This window comes from Micromesistius poutassou, assembly GCF_964030765.1.
Source record: "Micromesistius poutassou genome assembly, chromosome: 2".
In the NCBI taxonomy this organism is placed as follows: Eukaryota; Metazoa; Chordata; class Actinopteri; order Gadiformes; family Gadidae; genus Micromesistius; species Micromesistius poutassou.
Genome location: NC_140272.1, coordinates 13,898,821 through 13,917,571, shown reverse-complemented (window position 1 = coordinate 13,917,571; position 18,751 = coordinate 13,898,821). Strand labels below are relative to the sequence as shown.

The 18,751-nt window shown below is 43.6% G+C and overlaps 1 protein-coding gene and 22 non-coding genes across 23 annotated transcripts in view; 1 reads left to right on the top strand and 22 right to left on the bottom strand.

Moving 5' to 3' along the window:
* Positions 1 to 18,751, top strand: part of eogt (EGF domain-specific O-linked N-acetylglucosamine (GlcNAc) transferase) — a gene marked incomplete at its 3' end in the record, with an annotated part of 164,772 nt that overhangs the window by 24,589 nt on the left and 121,432 nt on the right. The gene's annotated exons all lie outside the window — the stretch shown is intronic.
* Positions 385 to 456, bottom strand: AC3HAE_009472 (transfer RNA glutamic acid (anticodon CUC)). The gene has a single exon. It is a non-coding gene; the product is annotated as a tRNA-Glu (tRNA).
* Positions 668 to 739, bottom strand: AC3HAE_009471 (transfer RNA glutamic acid (anticodon CUC)). Its single transcript has one exon. It is a non-coding gene; the product is annotated as a tRNA-Glu (tRNA).
* AC3HAE_009470 (transfer RNA glutamic acid (anticodon CUC)) lies at positions 1,492 to 1,563 on the bottom strand. The gene has a single exon. It is a non-coding gene; the product is annotated as a tRNA-Glu (tRNA).
* Positions 2,039 to 2,110, bottom strand: AC3HAE_009469 (transfer RNA glutamic acid (anticodon CUC)). Its single transcript has one exon. It is a non-coding gene; the product is annotated as a tRNA-Glu (tRNA).
* On the bottom strand, positions 2,596 to 2,667 carry AC3HAE_009468 (transfer RNA glutamic acid (anticodon CUC)). Its single transcript has one exon. It is a non-coding gene; the product is annotated as a tRNA-Glu (tRNA).
* AC3HAE_009467 (transfer RNA glutamic acid (anticodon CUC)) lies at positions 2,879 to 2,950 on the bottom strand. Its single transcript has one exon. It is a non-coding gene; the product is annotated as a tRNA-Glu (tRNA).
* On the bottom strand, positions 5,382 to 5,453 carry AC3HAE_009466 (transfer RNA glutamic acid (anticodon CUC)). Its single transcript has one exon. It is a non-coding gene; the product is annotated as a tRNA-Glu (tRNA).
* Positions 5,666 to 5,737, bottom strand: AC3HAE_009463 (transfer RNA glutamic acid (anticodon UUC)). The gene has a single exon. It is a non-coding gene; the product is annotated as a tRNA-Glu (tRNA).
* On the bottom strand, positions 6,232 to 6,303 carry AC3HAE_009462 (transfer RNA glutamic acid (anticodon CUC)). Its single transcript has one exon. It is a non-coding gene; the product is annotated as a tRNA-Glu (tRNA).
* Positions 6,794 to 6,865, bottom strand: AC3HAE_009461 (transfer RNA glutamic acid (anticodon CUC)). Its single transcript has one exon. It is a non-coding gene; the product is annotated as a tRNA-Glu (tRNA).
* AC3HAE_009460 (transfer RNA glutamic acid (anticodon CUC)) lies at positions 8,198 to 8,269 on the bottom strand. Its single transcript has one exon. It is a non-coding gene; the product is annotated as a tRNA-Glu (tRNA).
* AC3HAE_009459 (transfer RNA glutamic acid (anticodon CUC)) lies at positions 9,874 to 9,945 on the bottom strand. Its single transcript has one exon. It is a non-coding gene; the product is annotated as a tRNA-Glu (tRNA).
* Positions 10,158 to 10,229, bottom strand: AC3HAE_009458 (transfer RNA glutamic acid (anticodon UUC)). The gene has a single exon. It is a non-coding gene; the product is annotated as a tRNA-Glu (tRNA).
* AC3HAE_009457 (transfer RNA glutamic acid (anticodon CUC)) lies at positions 10,724 to 10,795 on the bottom strand. Its single transcript has one exon. It is a non-coding gene; the product is annotated as a tRNA-Glu (tRNA).
* AC3HAE_009456 (transfer RNA glutamic acid (anticodon CUC)) lies at positions 11,276 to 11,347 on the bottom strand. The gene has a single exon. It is a non-coding gene; the product is annotated as a tRNA-Glu (tRNA).
* On the bottom strand, positions 12,963 to 13,034 carry AC3HAE_009455 (transfer RNA glutamic acid (anticodon CUC)). The gene has a single exon. It is a non-coding gene; the product is annotated as a tRNA-Glu (tRNA).
* AC3HAE_009454 (transfer RNA glutamic acid (anticodon CUC)) lies at positions 13,246 to 13,317 on the bottom strand. Its single transcript has one exon. It is a non-coding gene; the product is annotated as a tRNA-Glu (tRNA).
* AC3HAE_009451 (transfer RNA glutamic acid (anticodon CUC)) lies at positions 14,072 to 14,143 on the bottom strand. Its single transcript has one exon. It is a non-coding gene; the product is annotated as a tRNA-Glu (tRNA).
* Positions 14,620 to 14,691, bottom strand: AC3HAE_009450 (transfer RNA glutamic acid (anticodon CUC)). The gene has a single exon. It is a non-coding gene; the product is annotated as a tRNA-Glu (tRNA).
* On the bottom strand, positions 16,296 to 16,367 carry AC3HAE_009449 (transfer RNA glutamic acid (anticodon CUC)). The gene has a single exon. It is a non-coding gene; the product is annotated as a tRNA-Glu (tRNA).
* On the bottom strand, positions 16,580 to 16,651 carry AC3HAE_009448 (transfer RNA glutamic acid (anticodon UUC)). Its single transcript has one exon. It is a non-coding gene; the product is annotated as a tRNA-Glu (tRNA).
* On the bottom strand, positions 17,708 to 17,779 carry AC3HAE_009447 (transfer RNA glutamic acid (anticodon CUC)). The gene has a single exon. It is a non-coding gene; the product is annotated as a tRNA-Glu (tRNA).

Below are 18,751 nucleotides of genomic sequence, written 5' to 3'. Positions count from 1 at the left end.
GAAGTCTACTTTTCTTCGTTATTCACCTTCCCAATGAATACTTTGACATTGGTTATCAACAGTGGGTTGAATTGGATTGGACATCACCAATAATGGTGAGTTCCCTAACCGGGAATCGAACCCGGGCCGCGGCGGTGAGAGCGCAGAGTCCTAACCACTACACCACCAGGGAGCTGCAGACATTGTTAACCATGTGACTTGGACCAGGCGGGTTCTTTAAAAGATACACTCCATATATTCCTTCATAATTGTGACATTTTGCAGTAAATGTTAAGCATGGAAGTCTACTTTTCTTCGTTATTCACCTTCCCAATGAATACTTTGACATTGGTTATCAACAGTGGGTTGTATTGGATTTGGTTGGACATCACCAATAAAGGTGAGTTCCCTAACCGGGAATCGAACCCGGGCCGCGGCGGTGAGAGCGCCGAATCCTAACCACTAGACCACCAGGGAGCTGTAGTGATTATTAACCATGTGACTTGGAACAGGCGGGTTCTTTAAAAGATACATCACGTATATTCCTGCATAATTGTGACATTTTGCAGTAAATGTTAAGCATGGAAGTCTACTTTTGTTCGTTATTCACCTTCCCAATGAATACTTTGACATTGGTTATCAACAGTGGATGCATTGGATTTGCTTGGACATCACCAATAAAGGCGAGTTCCCTAACCGGGAATCGAACCCGGGCCGCGGCGGTGAGAGCGCCGAATCCTAACCACTAGACCACCAGGGAGCTGTAGTCATTATTAACCATGTGACTTCGACCAGGCGGGTTCTTTAAAAGATACACTCGATATATTCCTTCATAATTGTGACATTTTGCAGTAAATGTTAAGCATGGAAGTCTACTTTTGTTCGTTATTCACCTTCCCAATGAATACTTTGACTATCAACAGTGGATGCATTGGATTTGCTTGGACATCACCAAGAAGGGTGAGTTCCCTAACTGGGAATCGAACCCGGGCCGCGGCGGTGAGAGCGCCGAATCCTAACCACTAGACCACCAGGGAGCTGCATTAAATTTTAACCATGTGACTTGGACCAGGCGGGATCTTTAAAAGATACATTCCATATATTCCTTCATAATTGTGACATTTTGCAGTAAATGTTAAGCATGGAAGTCTACTTTTCTTCGTTATTCACCTTCCCAATGAATACTTTGACATTGGTTATCAACAGTGGGTTGAATTGGACATCACCAATAATGGTGAGTTCCCTAACCGGGAATCGAACCAGGGCCGCGGCGGTGAGAGCGCCGAATCCTAACCACTAGACCACCAGGGAGCTGTAGTGATTATTAACCATGTGACTTGGAACAGGCGGGTTCTTTAAAAGATACATCATATATATTCCTTCATAATTGTGACATTTTGCAGTAAATGTTAAGCATGGAAGTCTACTTTTGCTCGTTATTCACCTTCCCAATGAATACTTTGACTATCAACAGTGGGTTGAATTGGATTGGACATCACCAATAATGGTGAGTTCCCTAACCGGGAATCGAACCCGGGCCGCGGCGGTGAGAGCGCCGAATCCTAACCACTAGACCACCAGGGAGCTGTAGTCATTATTAACCATGTGACTTGCACCAGGCGGGTTCTTTAAAAGATACACTCAATATATTCCTTCATAATTGTGACATTTTGCAGTAAATGTTAAGCATGGAAGTCTACTTTTCTTCGTTATTCACCTTCCCAATGAATACTTTGACATTGGTTATCAACAGTGGGTTGAATTGGACATCACCAATAATGGTGAGTTCCCTAACCGGGAATCGAACCCGGGCCGCGGCGGTGAGAGCGCCGAATCCTAACCACTAGACCACCAGTGAGCTGTAGTGATTATTAACCATGTGACTTGGAACAGGCGGGTTCTTTAAAAGATACATCATGTATATTCCTTCATAATTGTGACATTTTGCAGTAAATGTTAAGCATGGAAGTCTACTTTTGCTCGTTATTCACCTTCCCAATGAATACTTTGACTATCAACAGTGGGTTGAATTGGATTGGACATCACCAATAATGGTGAGTTCCCTAACCGGGAATCGAACCCGGGCCGCGGCGGTGAGAGCGCCGAATCCTAACCACTAGACCACCAGGGAGCTGTAGTCATTATTAACCATGTGACTTGGACCAGGCGGGTTCTTTAAAAGATACACTCAATATATTCCTTCATAATTGTGACATTTTGCAGTAAATGTTAAGCATGGAAGTCTCTTCGTTATTCACCTTCCCAATGAATACTTTGACATTGGTTATCAACAGTGGGTTGAATTGGATTGGACATCACCAATAATGGTGAGTTCCCTAACCGTGAATCGAACCCGGGCCGCGGCGGTGAGAGCGCAGAGTCCTAACCACTACACCACCAGGGAGCTGCAGACATTGTTAACCATGTGACTTGGACCAGGCGGGTTCTTTAAAAGATACACTCCATATATTCCTTCATAATTGTGACATTTTGCAGTAAATGTTAAGCATGGAAGTCTACTTTTCTTCGTTATTCACCTTCCCAATGAATACTTTGACATTGGTTATCAACAGTGGGTTGTATTGGATTTGGTTGGACATCACCAATAAAGGTGAGTTCCCTAACCGGGAATCGAACCCGGGCCGCGGCGGTGAGAGCGCCGAATCCTAACCACTAGACCACCAGGGAGCTGTAGTGATTATTAACCATGTGACTTGGAACAGGCGGGTTCTTTAAAAGATACATCACGTATATTCCTGCATAATTGTGACATTTTGCAGTAAATGTTAAGCATGGAAGTCTACTTTTGTTCGTTATTCACCTTCCCAATGAATACTTTGACATTGGTTATCAACAGTGGATGCATTGGATTTGCTTGGACATCACCAATAAAGGTGAGTTCCCTAACCGGGAATCGAACCCGGGCCGCGGCGGTGAGAGCGCCGAATCCTAACCACTAGACCACCAGGGAGCTGTAGTCATTATTAACCATGTGACTTGGACCAGGCGGGATCTTTAAAAGATACATTCCATATATTCCTTCATAATTGTGACATTTTGCAGTAAATGTTAAGCATGGAAGTCTACTTTTGTTCGTTTTTCACCTTCCCAATGAATACTTTCACATTGGTTATCAACAGTGGGTTGAATTGGATTGGACATCACCAATAATTGTGAGTTCCCTAACCGGGAATCGAACCCGGGCCGCGGCGGTGAGAGCACCGAATCCTAACCACTAGACCACCAGGGAGCTGTAGTCATTATTAACCATGTGACTTGGACCAGGCGGGTTCTTTAAAAGATACACTCAATATTTTCCTTCATAATTGTGACATTTTGCAGTAAATGTTAAGCATGGAAGTCTACTTTTCTTCGTTATTCACCTTCCCAATGAATACTTTGACATTGGTTATCAACAGTGGGTTGAATTGGACATCACCAATAATGGTGAGTTCCCTAACCGGGAATCGAACCCGGGCCGCGGCGGTGAGAGCTCCGAATCCTAACCACTAGACCACCAGGGAGCTGTAGTGATTATTAACCATGTGACTTGGAACAGGCGGGTTCTTTAAAAGATACATCATGTATATTCCTTCATAATTGTGACATTTTGCAGTAAATGTTAAGCATGGACGTCTACTTTTGCTCGTTATTCACCTTCCCAATGAATACTTTGACTATCAACAGTGGGTTGAACATCACCAATAATGCAGAGTTCCCTAACCGGGAATCGAACCCGGGCCGACGGCGGTGAGAGCGCCGAATCCTAACCACTAGACCACCAGGGAGCTGCATTAAATATTAACCATGTGACTTGGACCAGGCGGGATCTTTAAAAGATACATTCCATATATTCCTTCATAATTGTGACATTTTGCAGTAAATGTTAAGCATGGAAGTCTACTTTTGCTCTTTATTCACCTTCCCAATGAATACTTTGACATTGATTATCAACAGTGGGTTGTATTGGATTTGGTTGGACATCACCAATAAAGGTGAGTTCCCTAACCGGGAATCGAACCCGGGCCACGTCGGTGAGAGCGCCGAATCCTAACCACTAGACCACCAGGGAGCTGTAGTGATTATTAACCATGTGACTTGGAACAGGCGGGTTCTTTAAAAGATACATCACATATATTCCTGCATAATTGTGACATTTTGCAGTAAATGTTAAGCATGGAAGTCTACTTTTGTTCGTTATTCACCTTCCCAATGAATACTTTGACATTGGTTATCAACAGTGGATGCATTGGATTTGCTTGGACATCACCAATAAAGGTGAGTTCCCTAACCGGGAATCGAACCCGGGCCGCGGTGGTGAGAGCGCCGAATCCTAACCACTAGACCACCAGGGAGCTGTAGTAAATATTAACCATGTGACTTGGAACAGGCGGGTTCTTTAAAAGATACATCACGTATATTCCTTCATAATTGTGACATTTTGCAGTAAATGTTAAGCATGGAAGTCTACTTTTGCTCGTTATTCACCTTCCCAATGAATACTTTGACATTGATTATCAACAGTGGGTTGAATTGGATTGGACATCACCAATAATGGTGAGTTCCCTAACCGGGAATCAACCCGGGCCGCGGCGGTGAGAGCGCCGAATCCTAACCACTAGACCACCAGGGAGCTGTAGTCATTATTAACCATGTGACTTGGACCAGGCGGGTTCTTTAAAAGATACACTCCATATATTCCTTCATAATTGTGACATTTTGCAGTAAATGTTAAGCATGGAAGTCTACTTTTCTTCGTTATTCACCTTCCCAATGAATACTTTGACATTGGTTATCAACAGTGGGTTGTATTGGATTTGGTTGGACATCACCAATAAAGGTGAGTTCCTAACCGGGAATCGAACCCGGGCCGCGGCGGTGAGAGCGCCGAATCCTAACCACTAGACCACCAGGGAGCTGTAGTCATTATTAACCATGTGACTTGGAACAGGCGGGTTCTTTAAAAGATACATCACGTATATTCCTGCATAATTGTGACATTTTGCAGTAAATGTTAAGCATGGAAGTCTACTTTTGTTCGTTATTCACCTTCCCAATGAATACTTTGACATTGGTTATCAACATTGGGTTGAATTGGATTGGACATCACCATTAATGGTGAGTTCCCTAACCGGGAATTGAACCCTGGCCGCGGCGGTGAGAGCGCAGAATCCTAACCACTAGACCACCAGGGAGCTGTAGTCATTAGTAACCATGTGACTTGGACCAGGCGGGTTCTTTAAAAGATACACTCAATATATTCCTTCATAATTGTGACATTTTGCAGTAAATGTTAAGCATGGAAGTCTACTTTTCTTCGTTATTCACCTTCCCAATGAATACTTTGACATTGAATATCAACAGTGGGTTGAATTGGATTGGACATCACCAATAATGGTGAGTTCCCTAACCGGGAATCGAACCCGGGCCGCGGCGGTGAGAGCGCCGAATCCTAACCACTAGACCACCAGGGAGCTGTAGTCATTACAAACCATGTGACTTGGACCAGGCGGGTTCTTTAAAAGATACACTCCATATATTCCTTCATAATTGTGACATTTTGCAGTAAATGTTAAGCATGGAAGTCTACTTTTCTTCGTTATTCACCTTCCCAATGAATACTTTGACATTGGTTATCAACAGTGGGTTGTATTGGATTTGGTTGGACATCACCAATAAAGGTGAGTTCCCTAACCGGGAATCGAACCCGTGCCGCGGCGGTGAAAGCGCCGAATCCTAACCACTAGACCACCAGGGAGCTGTAGTGATTATTAACCATGTGACTTGGAACAGGCGGGTTCTTTAAAAGATACATCATGTATATTCCTGCATAATTGTGACATTTTGCAGTAAATGTTAAGCATGGAAGTCTACTTTTCTTCGTTATTCACCTTCCCAATGAATACTTTGACATTGGTTATCAACAGTGGGTTGTATTGGATTTGGTTGGACATCACCAATAAAGGTGAGTTCCCTAACCGGGAATCAACCCGGGCCGCGGCGGTGAGAGCGCCGAATCCTAACCACTAGACCACCAGGGAGCTGTAGTGATTATTAACCATGTGACTTGGAACAGGCGGGTTCTTTAAAAGATACATCACATATATTCCTGCATAATTGTGACATTTTGCAGTAAATGTTAAGCATGGAAGTCTACTTTTGTTCGTTATTCACCTTCCCAATGAATACTTTGACATTGGTTATCAACAGTGGATGCATTGGATTTGCTTGGACATCACCAATAAAGGTGAGTTCCCTAACCGGGAATCGAACCCGGGCCGCGGCGGTGAGAGCGCCGAATCCTAACCACTAGACCACCAGGGAGCTGTAGTCATTATTAACCATGTGACTTGGACCAGGCGGGTTCTTTAAAAGATACACTCCATATATTCCTTCATAATTGTGACATTTTGCAGTAAATGTTAAGCATGGAAGTCTACTTTTGTTCGTTATTCACCTTCCCAATGAATACTTTGACATTGGTTATCAACAGTGGATGCATTGGATTTGCTTGGACATCACCAAGAAAGGTGAGTTCACTAACTGGGAATCGAACCCGGGCCGCGGCGGTGAGAGCGCCGAATCCTAACCACTAGACCACCAGGGAGCTGCATTAAATATTAACCATGTGACTTGGACCAGGCGGGATCTTTAAAAGATACATTCCATATATTCCTTCATAATTGTGACATTTTGCAGTAAATGTTAAGCATGGAAGTCTACTTTTGCTCGTTATTCACCTTCCCAATGAATACTTTGACATTGATTATCAACAGTGGGTTGAATTGGATTGGACATCACCAATAATGGTGAGTTCCCTAACCGGGAATCGAACCCGGGCCGCGGCGGTGAGAGCGCCGAATCCTAACCACTAGACCACCAGGGAGCTGTAGTGGTTATTAACCATGTGACTTGGAACAGGCGGGTTCTTTAAAAGATACATCACGTATATTCCTGCATAATTGTGACATTTTGCAGTAAATGTTAAGCATGGAAGTCTACTTTTGTTCGTTATTCACCTTCCCAATGAATACTTTGACATTGGTTATCAACAGTGGGTTGAATTGGATTGGACATCACCAATAATGGTGAGTTCCCTAACCGGAATTCGAACCCTGCCCGCGGCGGTGAGAGCGCCGAATCCTAACCACTAGACCACCAGGGAGCTGTAGTCATTATTAACCATGTGACTTGGACCAGGCGGGTTCTTTAAAAGATACACTCAATATATTCCTTCATAATTGTGACATTTTGCAGTAAATGTTAAGCATGGAAGTCTACTTTTCTTCGTTATTCACCTTCCCAATGAATACTTTGACATTGGTTATCAACAGTGGGTTGAATTGGATTGGACATCACCAATAATGGTGAGTTCCCTAACCGGGAATCGAACCCGGGCCGCGGCGGTGAGAGCGCAGAGTCCTAACCACTACACCACCAGGGAGCTGCAGACATTCTTAACCATGTGACTTGGACCAGGCGGGTTCTTTAAAAGATACACTCCATATATTCCTTCATAATTGTGACATTTTGCAGTAAATGTTAAGCATGGAAGTCTACTTTTCTTCGTTATTCACCTTCCCAATGAATACTTTGACATTGGTTATCAACAGTGGGTTGTATTGGATTTGGTTGGACATCACCAATAAAGGTGAGTTCCCTAACCGGGAATCGAACCCGGGCCGCGGCGGTGAGAGCGCTGAATCCTAACCACTAGACCACCAGGGAGCTGTAGTGATTATTAACCATGTGACTTGGAACAGGCGGGTTCTTTAAAAGATACATCACGTATATTCCTGCATAATTGTGACATTTTGCAGTAAATGTTAAGCATGGAAGTCTACTTTTGTTCGTTATTCACCTTCCCAATGAATACTTTGACATTGGTTATCAACAGTGGATGCATTGGATTTGCTTGGACATCACCAATAAAGGTGAGTTCCCTAACCGGGAATCGAACCCGGGCCGCGTCGGTGAGAGCGCCGAATCCTAACCACTAGACCACCAGGGAGCTGTAGTCATTATTAACCATGTGACTTGGACCAGGCGGGTTCTTTAAAAGATACATTCCATATATTCCTTCATAATTGTGACATTTTGCAGTAAATGTTAAGCATGGAAGTCTACTTTTGCTCTTTATTCACCTTCCCAATGAATACTTTGACATTGATTATCAACAGTGGGTTGAATTGGATTGGACATCACCAATAATGGTGAGTTCCCTAACCGGGAATCGAACCCGGGCCGCGGCGGTGAGAGCGCCGAATCCTAACCACTAGACCACCAGGGAGCTGCAGTTATTATTAACCATGTGACTTGGACCAGGCGGGTTCTTTAAAAGATACACTCCATATATTCCTTCATAATTGTGACATTTTGCAGTAAATGTTAAGCATGGAAGTCTACTTTTGTTCGTTATTCACCTTCCCAATGAATACTTTGACATTGGTTATCAACAGTGGATGCATTGGATTTGCTTGGACATCACCAATAAAGGTGAGTTCCCTAACCGGGAATCGAACCCGGGCCGCGGTGGTGAGAGCGCCGAATCCTAACCACTAGACGACCAGGGAGCTGTAGTAAATATTAACCATGTGACTTGGAACAGGCGGGTTCTTTAAAAGATACATCACGTATATTCCTTCATAATTGTGACATTTTGCAGTAAATGTTAAGCATGGAAGTCTACTTTTGCTCGTTATTCACCTTCCCAATGAATACTTTGACATTGATTATCAACAGTGGGTTGAATTGGATTGGACATCACCAATAATGGTGAGTTCCCTAACCGGGAATCAACCCGGGCCGCGGCGGTGAGAGCGCCGAATCCTAACCACTAGACCACCAGGGAGCTGTAGTCATTATTAACCATGTGACTTGGACCAGGCGGGTTCTTTAAAAGATACACTCCATATATTCCTTCATAATTGTGACATTTTGCAGTAAATGTTAAGCATGGAAGTCTACTTTTCTTCGTTATTCACCTTCCCAATGAATACTTTGACATTGGTTATCAACAGTGGGTTGTATTGGATTTGGTTGGACATCACCAATAAAGGTGACTTCCTAACCGGGAATCGAACCCGGGCCGCGGCGGTGAGAGCGCCGAATCCTAACCACTAGACCACCAGGGAGCTGTAGTCATTATTAACCATGTGACTTGGAACAGGCGGGTTCTTTAAAAGATACATCACGTATATTCCTGCATAATTGTGACATTTTGCAGTAAATGTTAAGCATGGAAGTCTACTTTTGTTCGTTATTCACCTTCCCAATGAATACTTTGACATTGGTTATCAACAGTGGATGCATTGGACTTGCTTGGACATCACCAATAATGGTGAGTTCCCTAACCGGGAATCGAACCCGGGCCGCGGCGCCGAATCCTAACCACTAGACCACCAGGGAGCTGTAGTAAATATTAACCATGAGACTTGGACCAGGCGGGATCTTTAAAAGATACATTCCATCTATTCCTTCATAATTGTGACATTTTGCAGTAAATGTTAAGCATGGAAGTCTACTTTTGTTCGTTTTTCACCTTCCCAATGAATACTTTGACATTGGTTATCAACATTGGGTTGAATTGGATTGGACATCACCAATAATGGTGAGTTCCCTAACCGGGAATTGAACCCTGGCCGCGGCGGTGAGAGCGCAGAATCCTAACCACTAGACCACCAGGGAGCTGTAGTCATTAGTAACCATGTGACTTGGACCAGGCGGGTTCTTTAAAAGATACACTCAATATATTCCTTCATAATTGTGACATTTTGCAGTAAATGTTAAGCATGGAAGTCTACTTTTCTTCGTTATTCACCTTCCCAATGAATACTTTGACATTGATTATCAACAGTGGGTTGAATTGGATTGGACATCACCAATAATCGTGAGTTCCCTAACCGGGAATCGAACCCGGGCCGCGGCGGTGAGAGCGCCGAATCCTAACCACTAGACCACCAGGGAGCTGTAGTCATTACAAACCATGTGACTTGGACCAGGCGGGTTCTTTAAAAGATACACTCCATATATTCCTTCATAATTGTGACATTTTGCAGTAAATGTTAAGCATGGAAGTCTACTTTTCTTCGTTATTCACCTTCCCAATGAATACTTTGACATTGGTTATCAACAGTGGGTTGTATTGGATTTGGTTGGACATCACCAATAAAGGTGAGTTCCCTAACCGGGAATCGAACCCGTGCCGCGGCGGTGAAAGCGCCGAATCCTAACCACTAGACCACCAGGGAGCTGTAGTGATTATTAACCATGTGACTTGGAACAGGCGGGTTCTTTAAAAGATACATCATGTATATTCCTGCATAATTGTGACATTTTGCAGTAAATGTTAAGCATGGAAGTCTACTTTTCTTCGTTATTCACCTTCCCAATGAATACTTTGACATTGGTTATCAACAGTGGGTTGTATTGGATTTGGTTGGACATCACCAATAAAGGTGAGTTCCCTAACCGGGAATCAACCCGGGCCGCGGCGGTGAGAGCGCCGAATCCTAACCACTAGACCACCAGGGAGCAGTAGTGATTATTAACCATGTGACTTGGAACAGGCGGGTTCTTTAAAAGATACATCACATATATTCCTGCATAATTGTGACATTTTGCAGTAAATGTTAAGCATGGAAGTCTACTTTTGTTCGTTATTCACCTTCCCAATGAATACTTTGACATTGGTTATCAACAGTGGATGCATTGGATTTGCTTGGACATCACCAATAAAGGTGAGTTCCCTAACCGGGAATCGAACCCGGGCCGCGGCGGTGAGAGCGCCGAATCCTAACCACTAGACCACCAGGGAGCTGTATTTGTTATTAACCATGTGACTTGGACCAGGCGGGTTCTTTAAAAGATACACTCCATATATTCCTTCATAATTGTGACATTTTGCAGTAAATGTTAAGCATGGAAGTCTACTTTTGTTCGTTATTCACCTTCCCAATGAATACTTTGACATTGGTTATCAACAGTGGATGCATTGGATAACACCAAGAAAGGTGAGTTCACTAACTGGGAATCGAACCCGGGCCGCGGCGGTGAGAGCGCCGAATCCTAACCACTAGACCACCAGGGAGCTGCATTAAATTTTAACCATGTGACTTGGACCAGGCGGGATCTTTAAAAGATACATTCCATATATTCCTTCATAATTGTGACATTTTGCAGTAAATGTTAAGCATGGAAGTCTACTTTTGCTCGTTATTCACCTTCCCAATGAATACTTTGACATTGATTATCAACAGTGGGTTGAATTGGATTGGACATCACCAATAATGGCGAGTTCCCTAACCGGGAATCGAACCCGGGCCGCGGCGGTGAGAGCGCCGAATCCTAACCACTAGACCACCAGGGAGCTGTAGTGGTTATTAACCATGTGACTTGGAACAGGCGGGTTCTTTAAAAGATACATCACGTATATTCCTGCATAATTGTGACATTTTGCAGTAAATGTTAAGCATGGAAGTCTACTTTTGTTCGTTATTCACCTTCCCAATGAATACTTTGACATTGGTTATCAACAGTGGGTTGAAATGGATTGGACATCACCAATAATGGTGAGTTCCCTAACCGGAAATCGAACCCTGCCCGCGGCGGTGAGAGCGCCGAATCCTAACCACTAGACCACCAGGGAGCTGTATTCATTATTAACCATGTGACTTGGACCAGGCGGGTTCTTTAAAAGATACACTCAATATATTCCTTCATAATTGTGACATTTTGCAGTAAATGTTAAGCATGGAAGTCTACTTTTCTTCGTTATTCACCTTCCCAATGAATACTTTGACATTGGTTATCAACAGTGGGTTGAATTGGATTGGACATCACCAATAATGGTGAGTTCCCTAACCGGGAATCGAACCCGGGCCGCGGCGGTGAGAGCGCAGAGTCCTAACCACTACACCACCAGGGAGCTGCAGACATTGTTAACCATGTGACTTGGACCAGGCGGGTTCTTTAAAAGATACACTCCATATATTCCTTCATAATTGTGACATTTTGCAGTAAATGTTAAGCATGGAAGTCTACTTTTCTTCGTTATTCACCTTCCCAATGAATACTTTGACATTGGTTATCAACAGTGGGTTGTATTGGATTTGGTTGGACATCACCAATAAAGGTGAGTTCCCTAACCGGGAATCGAACCCTGGCCGCAGCGGTGAGAGCGCCGAATCCTAACCACTAGACCACCAGGGAGCTGTAGTGATTATTAACCATGTGACTTGGAACAGGCGGGTTCTTTAAAAGATACATCACGTATATTCCTGCATAATTGTGACATTTTGCAGTAAATGTTAAGCATGGAAGTCTACTTTTGTTCGTTATTCACCTTCCCAATGAATACTTTGACATTGGTTATCAACAGTGGATGCATTGGATTTGCTTGGACATCACCAATAAAGGTGAGTTCCCTAACCGGGAATCGAACCCGGGCCGCGTCGGTGAGAGCGCCGAATCCTAACCACTAGACCACCAGGGAGCTGTAGTCATTATTAACCATGTGACTTGGACCAGGCGGGTTCTTTAAAAGATACACTCCATATATTCCTTCATAATTGTGACATTTTGCAGTAAATGTTAAGCATGGAAGTCTACTTTTGTTCGTTATTCACCTTCCCAATGAATACTTTGACATTGGTTATCAACAGTGGATGCATTGGATTTGCTTGGACATCACCAAGAAAGGTGAGTTCCCTAACTGGGAATCGAACCCGGGCCGCGGCGGTGAGAGCGCCGAATCCTAACCACTAGACCACCAGGGAGCTGCATTAAATATTAACCATGTGACTTGGACCAGGCGGGATCTTTAAAAGATACATTCCATATATTCCTTCATAATTGTGACATTTTGCAGTAAATGTTAAGCATGGAAGTCTACTTTTGCTCGTTATTCACCTTCCCAATGAATACTTTGACATTGATTATCAACAGTGGGTTGAATTGGATTGGACATCACCAATAATGGTGAGTTCCCTAACCGGGAATCGAACCCGGGCCGCGGCGGTGAGAGCGCCGAATCCTAACCACTAGACCACCAGGGAGCTGCAGTCATTATTAACCATGTGACTTGGACCAGGCGGGTTCTTTAAAAGATACACTCCATATATTCCTTCATAATTGTGACATTTTGCAGTAAATGTTAAGCATGGAAGTCTACTTTTCTTCGTTATTCACCTTCCCAATGAATACTTTGACATTGGTTATCAACAGTGGATGCATTGGATTTGCTTGGACATCACCAATAAAGGTGAGTTCCCTAACCGGGAATCGAACCCGGGCCGCGGCGGTGAGAGCGCCGAATCCTAACCACTAGACCACCAGGGAGCTGTATTTATTATTAACCATGTGACTTGGACCAGGCGGGTTCTTTAAAAGATACACTCCATATATTCCTTCATAATTGTGACATTTTGCAGTAAATGTTAAGCATGGAAGTCTACTTTTGTTCGTTATTCACCTTCCCAATGAATACTTTGACAGTGGTTATCAACAGTGGATGCATTGGATAACACCAAGAAAGGTGAGTTCACTAACTGGGAATCGAACCCGGGCCGCGGCGGTGAGAGCGCCGAATCCTAACCACTAGACCACCAGGGAGCTGCATTAAATTTTAACCATGTGACTTGGACCAGGCGGGATCTTTAAAAGATACATTCCATATATTCCTTCATAATTGTGACATTTTGCAGTAAATGTTAAGCATGGAAGTCTACTTTTGCTCGTTATTCACCTTCCCAATGAATACTTTGACATTGATTATCAACAGTGGGTTGAATTGGATTGGACATCACCAATAATGGTGAGTTCCCTAACCGGGAATCGAACCCGGGCCGCGGCGGTGAGAGCACCGAATCCTAACCACTAGACCACCAGGGAGCTGTAGTCATTATTAACCATGTGACTTGGACCAGGCGGGTTCTTTAAAAGATACACTCAATATTTTCCTTCATAATTGTGACATTTTGCAGTAAATGTTAAGCATGGAAGTCTACTTTTCTTCGTTATTCACCTTCCCAATGAATACTTTGACATTGGTTATCAACAGTGGGTTGAATTGGACATCACCAATAATGGTGAGTTCCCTAACCGGGAATCGAACCCGGGCCGCGGCGGTGAGAGCGCCGAATCCTAACCACTAGACCACCAGGGAGCTGTAGTGATTATTAACCATGTGACTTGGAACAGGCGGGTTCTTTAAAAGATACATCATGTATATTCCTTCATAATTGTGACATTTTGCAGTAAATGTTAAGCATGGACGTCTACTTTTGCTCGTTATTCACCTTCCCAATGAATACTTTGACTATCAACAGTGGGTTGAACATCACCAATAATGCAGAGTTCCCTAACCGGGAATCGAACCCGGGCCGACGGCGGTGAGAGCGCCGAATCCTAACCACTAGACCACCAGGGAGCTGCATTAAATATTAACCATGTGACTTGGACCAGGCGGGATCTTTAAAAGATACATTCCATATATTCCTTCATAATTGTGACATTTTGCAGTAAATGTTAAGCATGGAAGTCTACTTTTGCTCTTTATTCACCTTCCCAATGAATACTTTGACATTGATTATCAACAGTGGGTTGTATTGGATTTGGTTGGACATCACCAATAAAGGTGAGTTCCCTAACCGGGAATCGAACCCGGGCCACGGCGGTGAGAGCACCGAATCCTAACCACTAGACCACCAGGGAGCTGTAGTGATTATTAACCATGTGACTTGGAACAGGCGGGTTCTTTAAAAGATACATCACATATATTCCTGCATAATTGTGACATTTTGCAGTAAATGTTAAGCATGGAAGTCTACTTTTGTTCGTTATTCACCTTCCCAATGAATACTTTGACATTGGTTATCAACAGTGGATGCATTGGATTTGCTTGGACATCACCAATAAAGGTGAGTTCCCTAACCGGGAATCGAACCCGGGCCGCGGTGGTGAGAGCGCCGAATCCTAACCACTAGACCACCAGGGAGCTGTAGTAAATATTAACCATGTGACTTGGAACAGGCGGGTTCTTTAAAAGATACATCACGTATATTCCTTCATAATTGTGACATTTTGCAGTAAATGTTAAGCATGGAAGTCTACTTTTGCTCGTTATTCACCTTCCCAATGAATACTTTGACATTGATTATCAACAGTGGGTTGAATTGGATTGGACATCACCAATAATGGTGAGTTCCCTAACCGGGAATCAACCCGGGCCGCGGCGGTGAGAGCGCCGAATCCTAACCACTAGACCACCAGGGAGCTGTAGTCATTATTAACCATGTGACTTGGACCAGGCGGGTTCTTTAAAAGATACACTCCATATATTCCTTCATAATTGTGACATTTTGCAGTAAATGTTAAGCATGGAAGTCTACTTTTCTTCGTTATTCACCTTCCCAATGAATACTTTGACATTGGTTATCAACAGTGGGTTGTATTGGATTTGGTTGGACATCACCAATAAAGGTGAGTTCCTAACCGGGAATCGAACCCGGGCCGCGGCGGTGAGAGCGCCGAATCCTAACCACTAGACCACCAGGGAGCAGTAGTCATTATTAACCATGTGACTTGGAACAGGCGGGTTCTTTAAAAGATACATCACGTATATTCCTGCATAATTGTGACATTTTGCAGTAAATGTTAAGCATGGAAGTCTACTTTTGTTCGTTATTCACCTTCCCAATGAATACTTTGACATTGGTTATCAACAGTGGATGCATTGGATTTGCTTGGACATCACCAATAATGGTGAGTTCCCTAACCGGGAATCGAACCCGGGCCGCGGCGCCGAATCCTAACCACTAGACCACCAGGGAGCTGTAGTAAATATTAACCATGAGACTTGGACCAGGCGGGATCTTTAAAAGATACATTCCATCTATTCCTTCATAATTGTGACATTTTGCAGTAAATGTTAAGCATGGAAGTCTACTTTTGTTCGTTTTTCACCTTCCCAATGAATACTTTGACATTGGTTATCAACATTGGGTTGAATTGGATTGGACATCACCATTAATGGTGAGTTCCCTAACCGGGAATTGAACCCTGGCCGCGGCGGTGAGAGCGCAGAATCCTAACCACTAGACCACCAGGGAGCTGTAGTCATTAGTAACCATGTGACTTGGACCAGGCGGGTTCTTTAAAAGATACACTCAATATATTCCTTCATAATTGTGACATTTTGCAGTAAATGTTAAGCATGGAAGTCTACTTTTCTTCGTTATTCACCTTCCCAATGAATACTTTGACATTGATTATCAACAGTGGGTTGAATTGGATTGGACATCACCAATAATGGTGAGTTCCCTAACCGGGAATCGAACCCGGGCCGCGGCGGTGAGAGCGCCGAATCCTAACCACTAGACCACCAGGGAGCTGTAGTCATTACAAACCATGTGACTTGGACCAGGCGGGTTCTTTAAAAGATACACTCCATATATTCCTTCATAATTGTGACATTTTGCAGTAAATGTTAAGCATGGAAGTCTACTTTTCTTCGTTATTCACCTTCCCAATGAATACTTTGACATTGGTTGTCAACAGTGGGTTGTATTGGATTTGGTTGGACATCACCAATAGAGGTGAGTTCCCTAACCGGGAATCGAACCCGTGCCGCGGCGGTGAAAGCGCCGAATCCTAACCACTAGACCACCAGGGAGCTGTAGTGATTATTAACCATGTGACTTGGAACAGGCGGGTTCTTTAAAAGATACATCATGTATATTCCTGCATAATTGTGACATTTTGCAGTAAATGTTAAGCATGGAAGTCTACTTTTCTTCGTTATTCACCTTCCCAATGAATACTTTGACATTGGTTATCAACAGTGGGTTGTATTGGATTTGGTTGGACATCACCAATAAAGGTGAGTTCCCTAACCGGGAATCAACCCGGGCCGCGGCGGTGAGAGCGCCGAATCCTAACCACTAGACCACCAGGGAGCTGTAGTGATTATTAACCATGTGACTTGGAACAGGCGGGTTCTTTAAAAGATACATCACATATATTCCTGCATAATTGTGACATTTTGCAGTAAATGTTAAGCATGGAAGTCTACTTTTGTTCGTTATTCACCTTCCCAATGAATACTTTGACATTGGTTATCAACAGTGGATGCATTGGATTTGCTTGGACATCACCAATAAAGGTGAGTTCCCTAACCGGGAATCGAACCCTGGCCGCGGCGGTGAGAGCGCCGAATCCTAACCACTAGACCACCAGGGAGCTGTAGTCATTATTAACCATGTGACTTGGACCAGGCGGGTTCTTTAAAAGATACACTCCATATATTCCTTCATAATTGTGACATTTTGCAGTAAATGTTAAGCATGGAAGTCTACTTTTGTTCGTTATTCACCTTCCCAATGAATACTTTGACATTGGTTATCAACAGTGGATGCATTGGATTTGCTTGGACATCACCAAGAAAGGTGAGTTCACTAACTGGGAATCGAACCCGGGCCGCGGCGGTGAGAGCGCCGAATCCTAACCACTAGACCACCAGGGAGCTGCATTAAATATTAACCATGTGACTTGGACCAGGCGGGATCTTTAAAAGATACATTCCATATATTCCTTCATAATTGTGACATTTTGCAGTAAATGTTAAGCATGGAAGTCTACTTTTGCTCGTTATTCACCTTCCCAATGAATACTTTGACATTGATTATCAACAGTGGGTTGAATTGGATTGGACATCACCAATAATGGTGAGTTCCCTAACCGGGAATCGAACCCGGGCCGCGGCGGTGAGAGCGCCGAATCCTAACCACTAGACCACCAGGGAGCTGTAGTGGTTATTAACCATGTGACTTGGAACAGGCGGGTTCTTTAAAAGATACATCACGTATATTCCTGCATAATTGTGACATTTTGCAGTAAATGTTAAGCATGGAAGTCTACTTTTGTTCGTTATTCACCTTCCCAATGAATACTTTGACATTGGTTATCAACAGTGGGTTGAAATGGATTGGACATCACCAATAATGGTGAGTTCCCTAACCGGAAATCGAACCCTGCCCGCGGCGGTGAGAGCGCCGAATCCTAACCACTAGACCACCAGGGAGCTGTAGTCATTATTAACCATGTGACTTGGACCAGGCGGGTTCTTTAAAAGATACACTCAATATATTCCTTCATAATTGTGACATTTTGCAGTAAATGTTAAGCATGGAAGTCTACTTTTCTTCGTTATTCACCTTCCCAATGAATACTTTGACATTGGTTATCAACAGTGGGTTGAATTGGATTGGACATCACCAATAATGGTGAGTTCCCTAACCGGGAATCGAACCCGGGCCGCGGCGGTGAGAGCGCAGAGTCCTAACCACTACACCACCAGGGAGCTGCAGACATTCTTAACCATGTGACTTGGACCAGGCGGGTTCTTTAAAAGATACACTCCATATATTCCTTCATAATTGTGACATTTTGCAGTAAATGTTAAGCATGGAAGTCTACTTTTCTTCGTTATTCACCTTCCCAATGAATACTTTGACATTGGTTATCAACAGTGGGTTGTATTGGATTTGGTTGGACATCACCAATAAAGGTGAGTTCCCTAACCGGGAATCGAACCCGGGCCGCGTCGGTGAGAGCGCCGAATCCTAACCACTAGACCACCAGGGAGCTGTAGTGATTATTAACCATGTGACTTGGAACAGGCGGGTTCTTTAAAAGATACATCACGTATATTCCTGCATAATTGTGACATTTTGCAGTAAATGTTAAGCATGGAAGTCTACTTTTGTTCGTTATT